Source organism: Bos taurus, chromosome 11 (genome assembly GCF_002263795.3).
Source record: "Bos taurus isolate L1 Dominette 01449 registration number 42190680 breed Hereford chromosome 11, ARS-UCD2.0, whole genome shotgun sequence".
NCBI classification, from domain to species: Eukaryota; Metazoa; Chordata; class Mammalia; order Artiodactyla; family Bovidae; genus Bos; species Bos taurus.
This window is the reverse complement of record NC_037338.1, coordinates 46058806-46071030: the sequence shown is the minus strand read 5'-3', so window position 1 is coordinate 46071030 and position 12225 is coordinate 46058806. Positions and strand designations below refer to the sequence as shown.

The following is a 12225-nucleotide window of genomic DNA, read 5'->3' as shown; positions in this document are numbered from 1 at the left end:
AGGAAAGTGAAAAGTGAAAGTGAAGTCGTTCAGTCGTGTCTGACTCCTAGCGACGCCATGGACTGCAGCCCACCAGGCTCCTCCGTCCATGGGATTTTCCAGGCAAGAGTACTGGAGTGGGGTGCCATTGCCTTCTCCGTTTCAGCAACTACACTCCATTAAAAATTAATTTAACAAAACAAACAACAAAGTTTAACATATGAAAATGCTTAGATACTAAAATGTAAAAATTAGTAAACTTAATAAATAATAAAAAGAGGAAGATTACAGCCACTACACTCAAATGAATATTAATTTTAAATAACATCAGTAAAACAGCAAAAAATAAATTCAACATATGAAATAATTAGATCATTAAGTGCAAGAATAAACTTAATTTAAAAAATAAAAAATGAAATAAAAGGAGAAAAGTTTCAGCTCTGTTTCAGCAGGCCTTCCAGGAAAGGGGAGTGGTGAGCGCCCACTGTCCCTGCACCAGTCAGAGGCAGGGTGAGGCTGTAAAGTTGAGGTGATTGAACTCTTATCTCATGAGAAGGGAGCTACAAGTGCTTATTGGCAGACTTTAGCGTTTGAGAGACCTTGGCAGGGCTCAGTTGGAAACAATCTCCTCCCTTTGCAAACCAGAGCAGGGAGACCCAAGCAGTCTACTTCCGAGGCAGGCCCTTCCCCGTGGCTGAGGCAGGGAGGGTCTCCTCATGAGGACGTGGCTCTGCGACTTTACTTTCACTGGAAACGGAAGCTGTCTGTGTTTCCACCTTGCATGCTTGTCGGGGGATGTAGGGTGAGTGGAGGATAAAGAGATTCTCTGAAGTTCCTGATATTCTTGCAGCGATAATGTGAGGAGAGGAACAGGGTCCCAACCCTGACACTGGGGGGTTTATCTCTAGTTGAAAAGAGGAGAAGCTACACCGAATGAAAATAATCCCTCTGCAAGGCTATCTCTACGAGTCAAAGAGTTGGTTCAAACGCCAGGTCTCCAGGGATTCTGAGGAAGAGAGGCTGGGCTGGGGAAGGGGCAATGCATGACTTCAGGGTCAAGTAAGAGACCAGGGGCAGATGGGAGGGAGAGATCCAGAAGCGAGGATGGAGGGAGGCAGAGAGGAGGCCCAGGTCAGCCTGGTTGCAAGGACCTCCTTTCCTTCCCCTTCAGAGGTCCTGGGGTCAGAGGTCTGGAGTCCTGGGTCAAGTAGATGTGGTCCCAGGGGAGGCAGCTAACTCATGCACAGATGGCTATGAAGGCAGTTCTCACAGCCCCATTCTCAGAGTGACACTGCTGAAGCCCCTGGCAGGTCTGGGACTTCTCACCAGGATGTTTGGGGATAAGTGTGCTGCAAAGCCCACCAGGGGAGCCCACCAGAGAAAGTGCTAAGCCTTGAAAAGTGTATTGAGATCACCCCAGTACAGGGCAAGTGAGACAGGGGTTCATGGTGGTGATGTCTGAAAATGAATTTCTGCAGGATGTTGGTGGGATTTCAGAAGCTCAAATTTACAATGTTGAGTCTGCCTGCAAAAGTATGGAGCCCTATATTCCTGTTTTAGAAAAGTATTTATGATTTATTTGGCTGTGCCGCACAGTATGTGGGATCTTAGACCCCTGACCAGGGATCAAACCTGTGCCTCCTGCTTTGGAAGTGCCAGGTCTTAACCACTGCACCAAACAGAAACAGACTCACAGACTTAGAGAACAAATTTGCAGTTGCCAGTGGGGAAGAATAGGGAGAGGAGAGAGTTAGGGAGTTTGGGATGAACACGCACACACTGCTGTATTTAACATGGATAGCAAATAAGGTCCTACTGTACAGCACAGGGAACCCTGCTCAATGTTATGTGTCAGCCTGGATGGGAGGAGGGGTTTGGGGGAGAATGGATACATGTATATGTATGGCTGAGTTCCTTTGCTGTGCATCTGAAACATTGTTTGTTAATTGACTGGATGAACAATTTGTAGCTGTTGATGACCAGGATGAAAAATTTATATGGGGAGGTGTCAGGAGAACATTTCAGGAGCCCGGGACTCCAACCTGCCGGCTCTTTCCAAGCTGGAAATACCTTCTCCTGAGCCACGGTGATGGACGTGAGGAGAGAAGGACTCAGGTGACCCTGTAGGACCACTGTATGTGTGTGTGGGGGGCTGGGGCGATGGTGCTGGGTGCCTGCTGCTGCTGCATCTGAACCTGTTTCCAGGTTTCTAACACAGGTGACTGGGAAAATAGTAACCAGAGGGGAGGTAAGTTTTATGTTGCAGAGAAGACAATGAAATTCACTTTCACACTTGACATTGGATCCCCTCAGGAGCCAGGTGGCCCCGAGGGTGTGAGTCCATCTCTTCACGTCCTTCACTGTCACGTGGCCGCATTTCACGTCTGCCTGGTTTCACGTCTCCCGAGGCCACACCCTCCAGGGCCTGTTTGATGGAGCCTCAGGCAGCCTCTTGGCTTCCTAGGTGGTATGAGTGGTGAAGAATCCACCTGCCAATGCAGGAGACATGGGTTCAATCTCTGGGTCAGGAAGATCCCCTGAAGGAGGAAATAGTAATACTCCAGTATTCTTGCCTGGAAAATCCCTTGGACAGAGGAGCCTGGTGGGTTACAGTCGATGGGGTGGTAAAGAGTCAGACACGACTGAGCGACTAAACAATAGAAAACTGTCTCTATCCTGCCCACCTTTCCTTTCAGAGGCTGTAAGTGAAGTGAAGTGAAATGAAATGAAGTGAAAGTCACTCAGTCACGTCTGACTCTTTGTGACCCCATGACTCCATGGAATTCTCCAGGCCAGAATACTGGTGTGGGTAGCCTTTCCCTTCTCCAAGGGATCTTCCCAACCCAGAGATTGAACCCAGGTCTCCTGCATTACAGGCAGATTCTTTACCAGCTGAGCCACAATGGAAGCCCAAGAATACTGGAGTGGGTAGTTTATCCCTTCTCCAGTGGATTTTCCCTCCCAAGAGTCAACCCAGGGTCTCCTGCATTGCATGCAGATTCTTTACCAACTGAGCTATCAGGGAAACCCCTCAGAGGCTGTAAGGAGACAGTCAACCCCAAGTGCTGCCTGAGGGGGCTCCTGGAAAGTATCATCCTAGGGACATGACACCCTCTGACAACCTGCCTTCCTTTATAGGGCAGCGTCTGGGGTGCTGACCCCAGCCATCGACGTGAGACGCTGGCCCTGCAGTGCAGCCCAGCCCCTCAGTGGTGAATCAGTGCATGTGGACACAGGTACCAATATCCCCTTTGCTTTCTTTTTATGAAGAACTCTGTCTTTTAGGGATTGTACTTACATGCTACTGTCAGGGAGATCTTCCACCCATCTCAGGAACTGAAGGATAAATACTCAGCAACGTTTCAGCACAGTTGCCTCTTTTGTTTGTTATAAAACAAAATACAGCGGGCCAGTTTCCCAGCCAGTGGAAAAATGCCTGTGTCTTGATAGAAATAGGCTTCGGTTTCATGCAAAGGAAATTTGAGCGAGGACAGGGCACACAGTCTGTACACAGCAGTTCCACGGTGCTGTGATCGCTCTAATATTCCTGGTCCCGGGGGCTCTGAACACAGAATCCTGCAGTTTCTTGAATCAGACATTGGGGAAACCAACTGGAGTTTCTGGGTGTTGACAGCAGAAGCGTTTCCTGGGCCATGCATCCCCTCTGGGTGGTGAGTGAGGGTGCATGGCTGAATGGATGCGAGAATGTTCTGCACCCCAGATGCCAGCCTGGCCTCACAGATCCATGACCCCACAGCCTCAGACCCACAAGTGGTCCCACTGTGAAGACTTCACTTAGAACAGAAAATTCAAACTCTTGAGCCCTTACTTTCCTTTGTAAAGGTTCTCTACTAACCACCCTGCAACCTTGATGAATTTGTAGTCAACAGGCCTTATGCCATTTCATCCTTTTAAAAAGTATTTATTTTATGTATTTATTTTATTTGGCTGCACTGGCTCTTAGTTGCAGTATGTGGGATCTAGTTCCCTGACTAGGGATTAAACCCAGGGCCCTTGCATTGGGAGCACAGAGCTTAGCCACTGGACCGCCAGGGAAGTCCACACTGCTCATTTTTGGGCATCCTGCTTTATCTCTATTGAAGAGAAAGTATCTAACTAATACATGGCCTTTCATACTGGAATGTTTTTCTGGAGCCCTTGATCTTGACAAATGGAATCCCAGAGGTAATTCTTGGGTTTTTTTCCAGAGCAGATTAGGAGGAGTCTAGAGTGAGTACTTCATTAGCAAGGCAGACTTTGCAACCCCATGGACTGCAGCACACCAGGCTTCCCTGTCCTTCACCATCTCTTGGAGTTTGCTCAAACTCAGGTCCATTGAGTCCATGATGCCACCCAACCATCTCATCCTCTGTCAGCCCCTTCTCCTCCTTCCCTCAATCTCTCACAGCATCAGGGTCTTACTAGTAAATATTGTACATTATTACAATCAACCATCCTTTAAAAGATCATTTAATCATGACATCTTTTCATGACTTGACACATCCTTGGTCTTAGCTGCTCAGTTGAAATAATGAAAAGAGGCTGCTTTGCTGGACTTGAACAGCCTTCACAAGACACTCACATTGGATGTCACCTGGCTGGGCGGGTCCCGGGCTGTGGGTTTGTAGGTTTGCAGTGTTTTTGCCCTTCCAGGCTGGTGAGACATCACCCCTGTTGGACGGGTGTCTATCTTCATGTGACCAGGACAAGAGGTGGAGCCAGGAAGATCTAAATGCCAAGGAATTTTTTTTCCAACCATATTCTGCAGATTTGGGAGGCAATTTTTATTTTTACTTCAAATTCTCTGAGCCATGGATTTCTCACAATTTAAGAAGCTGCTTAGCATCTTTAACAGCCATTTTAGGAGAAGCTTCTAAATTTTCTGGCCTCTACTCTAGATAGAAATTTTAATCTCAGGAGCTGAGTGCCTCTTCACCATGTTAAACTGTCCTCTCACCTTTTGACTCCTGGAAAACAGAAAACGTTAAGTCTGAGGATCAGCATATCGACTCCTGGAATGAACTTGGTTAGAGGAGCCTTGGAAAGATTCCTGGAAGAAAGAAGTTGAAATGGTCTATCTTTTTGACAGTCCCACCTGGTGTGTGGGTTATTGGTTGTTTTTTTTTTTTTTTTTACCCTTCAGAGTGAATGCACAGACTTGAGGATTCTGAGTGAGGTGAGTTTTTATCTTCCCAGCTTTAGATCAGATCATCTGCCCAGCACAGAGTTGAGATTTTTCCACTCTCTGTGGAACTGCTGAAGCATGGAAGGTAATCCTGTTAGCATCTGGACTAAAATACAACTAAAAAGCAATTCAAACCTACACATTAGGTTTGGTTAGAAAAAATTTTAAATTTTAGACTTTGTTTATGAAAACCAGTCATTTGTCTCAATTTTTGTATTCTTCAAAATAAAAGTAAGGGAAAGAGCACTATATGAAGAACTGATTGTTTTTTCTGGGCAGTTAGTTCAGAGAGAAGAACTGGAGTTCCATGAGTGTTGTTTTTGTTGTTCAGTCGCTAAGTCATGTCTGACTCTTTGCGACCCCATGAACTGCAGCACTCCAGGCTTCTCTGTACTTGACCATCTCCCGGAGTTTGCTCAGACTCGTCCTTTAAATCAGGGATGCTATCTAACCATCTCATCCTCTGCTGCCCCTTCTCCTTTTGCCTTCAATCAGCAGATAAAAAATCATAGAGCGTTAGGGATGGAAGACATGACAGGATCATTTAGCTGAAGTCCTCCTCTCTGGCAGAGGGATGGAATGAAGCTCAATGAGCCCAGCGAGTCTGCCATCCCCACGGCCCCTCATCCATGGACCTTCCCATCTGTCCACTCTCAGATATGGCCTGAAATCCAGTTCAAGAGGACCAGCACTTGTAAAAGCCTCACCCTGAAGCCTCCTGCTTAATTTGCTTGCAAACTAAACTCTCCCCAGATAAAAGACCCCTCCCTCCCTGGAGCTCACTGTCCCCCTCCCCCGTGGGTTCTGCCGTAGTGACCGTGCTTTTAGCATCATACTCAAGGTTGGTGGCACCCAGTGGGACTTGTACCCAGCACTTCTGTGGCTCGATCGACGCTCTTTCCAAGCTGCCTCCTGCTGGAGGAAAACAGTGAACAGACACAACAGCCTGGGCTAAGTGGGCCTTCTTATTAAAGAGCCCCTCTGGGCTCCCCACCCTGGAAACTGTCCAGAGAGCTCAGCATCCACTGCGGCCCCTTGGCTGCCCCTCCCTCCACCCCATGTCCAGTGCCTTGCAAACCAGAAACATTTCTTTTTTTTTCTCTAGAAACCAGAAATCTCATTTTGAACCAAACAGTTCCAAGTACTCTACAATTCTTGACATCACCCTGAAGTGATTGGTCACCTGCCTTTCCAGTTAGTTTTGCCTTTGAGATCTTCATTGGGAGCATGTGATTCTAATGCCCTGGGAGAGAGACCGTGGTGTCTCAGAGATGTTTGGAGACCGTTTTTGCCCCTGTCTCTTCCCAAGGGTGCCCAGTCTGTTCTGATGCTCACATTTTATTCAGAGTCATCTCTATAATAAGTATTTGCTGCCAACATCTTGCGGCCTCTGAGATGAGCCGGCTTTTCTCAGGGCATCTTTACGAGGATGTCAGAAGTGCCCACTTCTCCACCCTCTTGTCCACTTCATCTTGGTCCTAAGTGATACGAAAAGAAGTAGAGGTTTGGCAAATATCCAAGTAATTTGATTAATATAGACAGGCTACGTGAATAATTTAGACTGCAAAGTGGACTTTTTTTAGACACTAAGCCACTCCACCTTGCCAGTGGTGTACATTTATCAAATTAGATGGAAAAATGCCAAGACTCCATTTGCTGTCATCCTGTGAAGTATAGCCTGAGGAATGGACGAGACCCTGGGTGGCCTGAAGCAGGGATTGGACAAGAACTTCAGTTTAACATCCCTCCTTTAAATTCGGGCATTATTTTCTTTTCCCCAGAGGTTTTCAAACTGGATTTCAGTCACGAAATCCTTTATACAAACAAAATTTTAGGGATAAGCCCAAGAAGTAAACGGAGCAGCCCAGGTTGGCCACACACAAAACACTGTCTCCCAGCCTGCCCGTGATTGACAAGCCCGTGCTTTTATCCATTTCCTCCTCCTGGAAACCTATCTCAGCTCTGTGGCACTTGGGTGTTTGTTAGGTCTTCTAAAGACGCTCTGAAGCCTTACTTCTCAGAAACTTCCACCACTTGCTCTTCAGCTAGGAGCAAGGAGTTCAGAGAAAGCCAGTTCTCTCACACAAGAGCCATTGGTTCCTGCATTCTAATACCCAGGCACCCAGTGTCCACCTCCCTGGATGCGCTCCACCCGCCTAGCTGGTGGGCGAGCCCCACTTACCTCCCTGCCACTGCCGGATCCCTTGGAGTTTTGACTCTTGGCAAAAGAGTTTTGACTCTTGACCCGTGGTGGCTCTTGGCACACAGAGAGCCCTTGGGGCTTTGACTAGCGGCTCTTGGTGCCCGGAGAGCCCTTGGAACTTTGGTGGTTCTTGGTGCATGGAGAGCCCTCTACAGATATTCATTAATGAATGCCTGCGTCCTGCATCGTATGTGTGATTTCACCTCTGTGATACCCTCTAGTCTCAGTTACTTGAACTGAGTAATGTGTGTTACTCAGGATAACAATCCAAGGCTTGTTATCCTGAGTGTTATTCCAACTCCAGTGAGTTTAAAAAAGTTTTTTGAATCAGGGACTTCCCTGGTGGTCTAGTGAGTGGTTAAGAATCCACTTGCTAATGCAAGACAGAAGGTTTGAATCTGAACTAAGTAGATCCCACATGCCTCAGAGCAACTAAATGCGTGTGCTACAACTATTGAGCCAGTGTGCTAGAGCCCGGGAGCCGCAATTACTGAACGCGTGTGCTACAGCTAGCCTGAGTACCCTAGAACTTGTGCTCCACAAGAGAAGCCAATGCAACGAGAAGCCGGTGCACTGCAATTAGAGTGGCCCCCGCTCTTTTCAACTGGAGAAAGCCCAGATAAAAGCAACAAAGGCCCAGCTCAGCCATAAATAAATAAATAATATTATTTAAAACAATAAAATAAAAGTTTTCAAGCCAAATAGCCAAATCTTACAAAGATTAAGGATGTGTTCATTTTCCAGGGCTGCCATAAACAAGTACTGCAAACCAAGTGGCTTAAACAACAGAAACCTATTTGTTCACAGTCCTGGAGGCTGGAAGTCCTCAATCAAGGTATCAGCAGGGTCGGTTCTCCTGAGACCTCTCTCCTTGGCTCCCAGAAGGCCACCTCCTCTCTAGGTCCTCATGTGTCCTTTTCCCTCTGTGCGTGCAAATGTCTGCAAATTTGGACACAAATGTCTGTATCCAAATTTCCTCTTCTTAAAAGGACACCAGTTGTTTTGAGCTTTAGATCCACTCTAAAGACCTCATTTTGCTTGATCATCTCTTTAAAGAACTTTTCTCCAAACACAGTCACATTCTGAGGTCCTGGGGGTTAGGATCATATTAATTTGGAAAGCAAACAGCTCTGCCCAGGACAGAACTCCACTTGACAAAACCTTTGTTCTGGTTTCTTTCCAGGAACATCTTCCAAACTATCAGTCTTAAACGTCCCTGCCAGGCACCTGCTGGGGTCCCTGTAAGGACAGACAGCTCACTTTTTGCAAGCCAGCACATTCTTTTTTAAAAAAAAAATTTTTTTTTATTGGCAGGTCGTTGATTTACAATGCTGTGTTAGCATCAGGTGTAGGGCAAAGTGATTCAGTTACACATGTACATATTTTTACTCTCTTTAAGATTCTTTTCCCATATAGGTCATCAAAGAGTATTTAGAGAGTTTCCTGTGCTATACAGTAGTCCCCTCCTGTTTATTTTATAAATGGTGGTGTATCTATTTAAGGGCTTTCCTGGTGGCTCAGAGATGCAGGAGACCACCTGCAATGCAGGAGACATGGGTTCCATCCCTGGGTCTGGAAGATCCTCTGGAGAAGGAAATGGGAACCCACTCCACTATTCCTGCCTGGGAAATCCCATGGACAGAGGAGCCTGGCGGGATGCAGTCCATAGGGTCACAGAGTTAGACACAACTGATCGACCTAACCACCATCACTAGAGTGATGAGAGCTAGATTTTCAGCACACTAGAGTGATGAGGGCTAGAGTTTCAGCGCGTGTAGAACCACAGTGATCATCCTTGAATGTTCTTTGCCCTCTTGCTCTGGGAACAACTGTGGGGAGGGGATCTGCTTCTTCAGCCACATGTGAGCTGCACTTAGCAAGGGACTCAGCTTCTTCCTGACCCTCAGCAGAGGAGGCACCTGGATCAGCCCGGCTGAGAGCCCCAGTTCAGAACTGCTGGTAGCACAGCCCGAGAGGCCCTTTCCTCATGCAGATGTGACACCAGCTCCCAGCCAGGATTTTCCCAGGGTGGCTGCAGCTGGGAACATCCCCCTCCACTTCCATCCTCCCCACCGAAGTGTGGTTCCAAGTCCCACGCAGGACACAGCGTCTCCATACGCCTCTGTGTCGCCAGCATTTCCACAGCTCCTCAGTGTTGACATGGGATGAATCCATCCCATAAATTTGGTTTAAGAACAGACAGGCCTTTGTTCTTGAGAATGGAGTCTTGCAGCAAGAGAAAGCCGTGCAGGCAGGCCAAGGTCAGGGCGCCTGCCTCACATCACCCACTTCTCTTGGCGATGTCTCCAGCCCCAATGACCCTGAGGGGCAGTGTGCAGACTGGAAATGGCCTGCTTCCTCCTGGCCTTGACCAAACTGCATGTCACTATCCCCCACTGACATTAATGTTTAATATCACGGCAGCTTAAGCCTTTAAAGGCTTGATTCTCATCCCAACAATCCTGATCAAATGCCTCCAATGCTCATCATGGTCTCCAGACTCAGGCAGATGGTGGACTCTTGCCTTTCACACTGTGGATTACATTCCATCCACCCCACCCACCCCCAGCGGCCTGGCTCTGCCTCTGAGAGGCCGGCCCTGTGACTTCTGTTTGAGTCTGGACAGTGAGAAGCAGCAGCAGGAGACAGAAATATGGGAAGAGAGAGGTCTCATTTTTCTGTCCCCACCCTGCTCAGGGTCACTCCAGGACGTCGGGGTGATGGGCTTCTGTCTGTACCCCATATCCGGATGCTCTGGCATCTTTCTCTGAGGCCCCCACCACTGCCCATGACCTTTTGATCTGGCTAAATTGGATTCAATTTCCTTCCAGGACTGTCATGATGCAAACCCTCTGGAGAAAATACTGGAAGAGAAAAATCTGGTCTTCATTCTCTCTGACTGTCCCAAGGTGAACCCTGGGCTTCAAGGAGATTCCTCTACCCCGGGGCACCAAAAGTCAGAGGCCTTCAGTTCAGCTGCATGTCAGAATTCCTCAACAGAAATGTCTTGGAATATCAGTTCCTGGGCCCCACCCTCAGAGCATCCTACCTCTGTTGATCTGAGGTTGGGGGGAATCCTGTGTGGCGGAGCACTGGGCAAGTGGACGAGGTGGGGCAGCCCCAGGCCCGGGCATCACTTGTGTAAAGTCTTCCAGGTGATACTGACACATGGGCAGACCCAAGAGACACTGTCCTAAGCATCGCTCTTCCTGCCACTCTGCTTCAGAAGGTCCTTTCCCTTCACCACGGAACAGCCCATCTGCCTCCTTCTCATCATGGAATCATCATGGAATCCCCTTCCAAGCCCGTCTCATGTGGGCTTTTCCTTGAAACTTTCTCCCTCCTCCAGCCCAACCAGGCCCGATGCCTTGGTCACTCGAATACTCATAGTGTTTACTTCCCGCTGTTACTTCCCCTCTCGGGCCTCATGTGATGGTGGTTGGCCAGGTAGCCTGACCACACGATGATGGTGTGTGCTTAGAAAGGACCTCACGGACATCTTGCCCAACTTCTGGCTCTGTGAGGGAGCAAGGCTCAGGCAGTATTGGGTCTGAGTTCGCAGCTTGGTGTCCTGTTATCCCTTTTCTAAATTAAAAAGGCTGGAATTGATTCCAGTTCAAATTCTAAGGCCACTCTTCTTGCACCTCCCTAGCTGTGTACTTCACATCACTTTAAAATGCTTTGCAGAATGGGACTTCCCCGCAGTCCAGTGGTGAAGGCTCTGCGCTCCCACTGCAGGAGGCATGGGTTCAAGCTCTGTCTGGAAACTAAGATTCCACAGGCAGCACTGCATGGCCAAAATAAATAGATAAAATGAAATGTTTTGTAGAAAATCAATTCTATAATCACGTTGTAGAACAGAAGCATGTTGTTCAGATATTACATCTGAGTATTAATTAACTGCTACAAATCACAATCCATAGCTACAAATACAATCCAATATTTTCAAAACAACCCAATTTTTTCGAAAAAAAAACCCTGATTGACTTAGATTTCAGTTTCTAAGTTTACTACATGAAATACACTTTTAAAGAATAAGCTGCTACACTTTGGGGGCTTCCCTGGTGGCTCAGATGGTTAGGAATCCACTTGCAATACACGAGACCTGGGTTCGATCCCTGTGTCAGGAAGATCCCCTGGAGGAGGGCATGGCAACCCACTCCAGTACTCTTGCCTGGAGAATCCCATGGACAGAGGAGCCTGGCAGGCTACAGCCTACTGGGTTGCAGAGTCAGACACAACTGAGAGGCTAACACATACTTTGCTTCTGGGAGATGAGGTCTTTTGCTGGTTTCTCTCACTGGGCTCGGGCAGTGGTTTCAGTTGAACAGTGAATGAGCAGCTCCATCATCCTTTCTTACCTTCCTCTCCTCCCCAAATGCTCTAATCCCTGTAGCTGTGCTCTAAAGTCTTATGTATTGGTCCCTGATACTGTAATTACAATAAACGGATAACCAGGGATGTGGAAAACGACCATTTGCTCCTTTGTAAAGTTCTTCATGTCTTGCTGGTCTGGATGTCAGTATTCCTACCTCCACGAACTTAGGGTACCAGGGGACAGAAGATACACCATTCTCTGCACCACTAAGGATGAAAGATCTGGGACAAATAAATGGGCGAGCTGTCCATGTAAGATGCCATTGACCAGCCACCTGCGCCTGAAAACATCAAAAGATATGTGTTCTAGGACCTCTGAGGTGGGGAGATCCAGTTCATCCTTGCTTCCTCCCTAGGAGTTGCACATTGACTCCATTTTCACCTCCCGTGGTTGTCCAGAGTGGATTCTGGATCCTAGGTCCAGGATCCTTAATAGTGGCCACGTCACCTTGCTCCTCCTCTTGTATAATTTATTGGGTTA

At 47.6% G+C, this 12225-nt stretch overlaps 1 long non-coding RNA gene across 1 annotated transcript; it reads left to right on the top strand.

The window, feature by feature from the left end:
- The first annotated feature begins 457 nt into the window (after positions 1-457).
- On the top strand, positions 458-11840 carry LOC101903923 (uncharacterized). Its single transcript, XR_236379.5, has 3 exons — positions 458-781; positions 3118-3215; positions 10199-11840. It is a non-coding gene; the product is annotated as an uncharacterized lncRNA (long non-coding RNA).
- Positions 11841-12225: the final 385 nt, after the last annotated feature.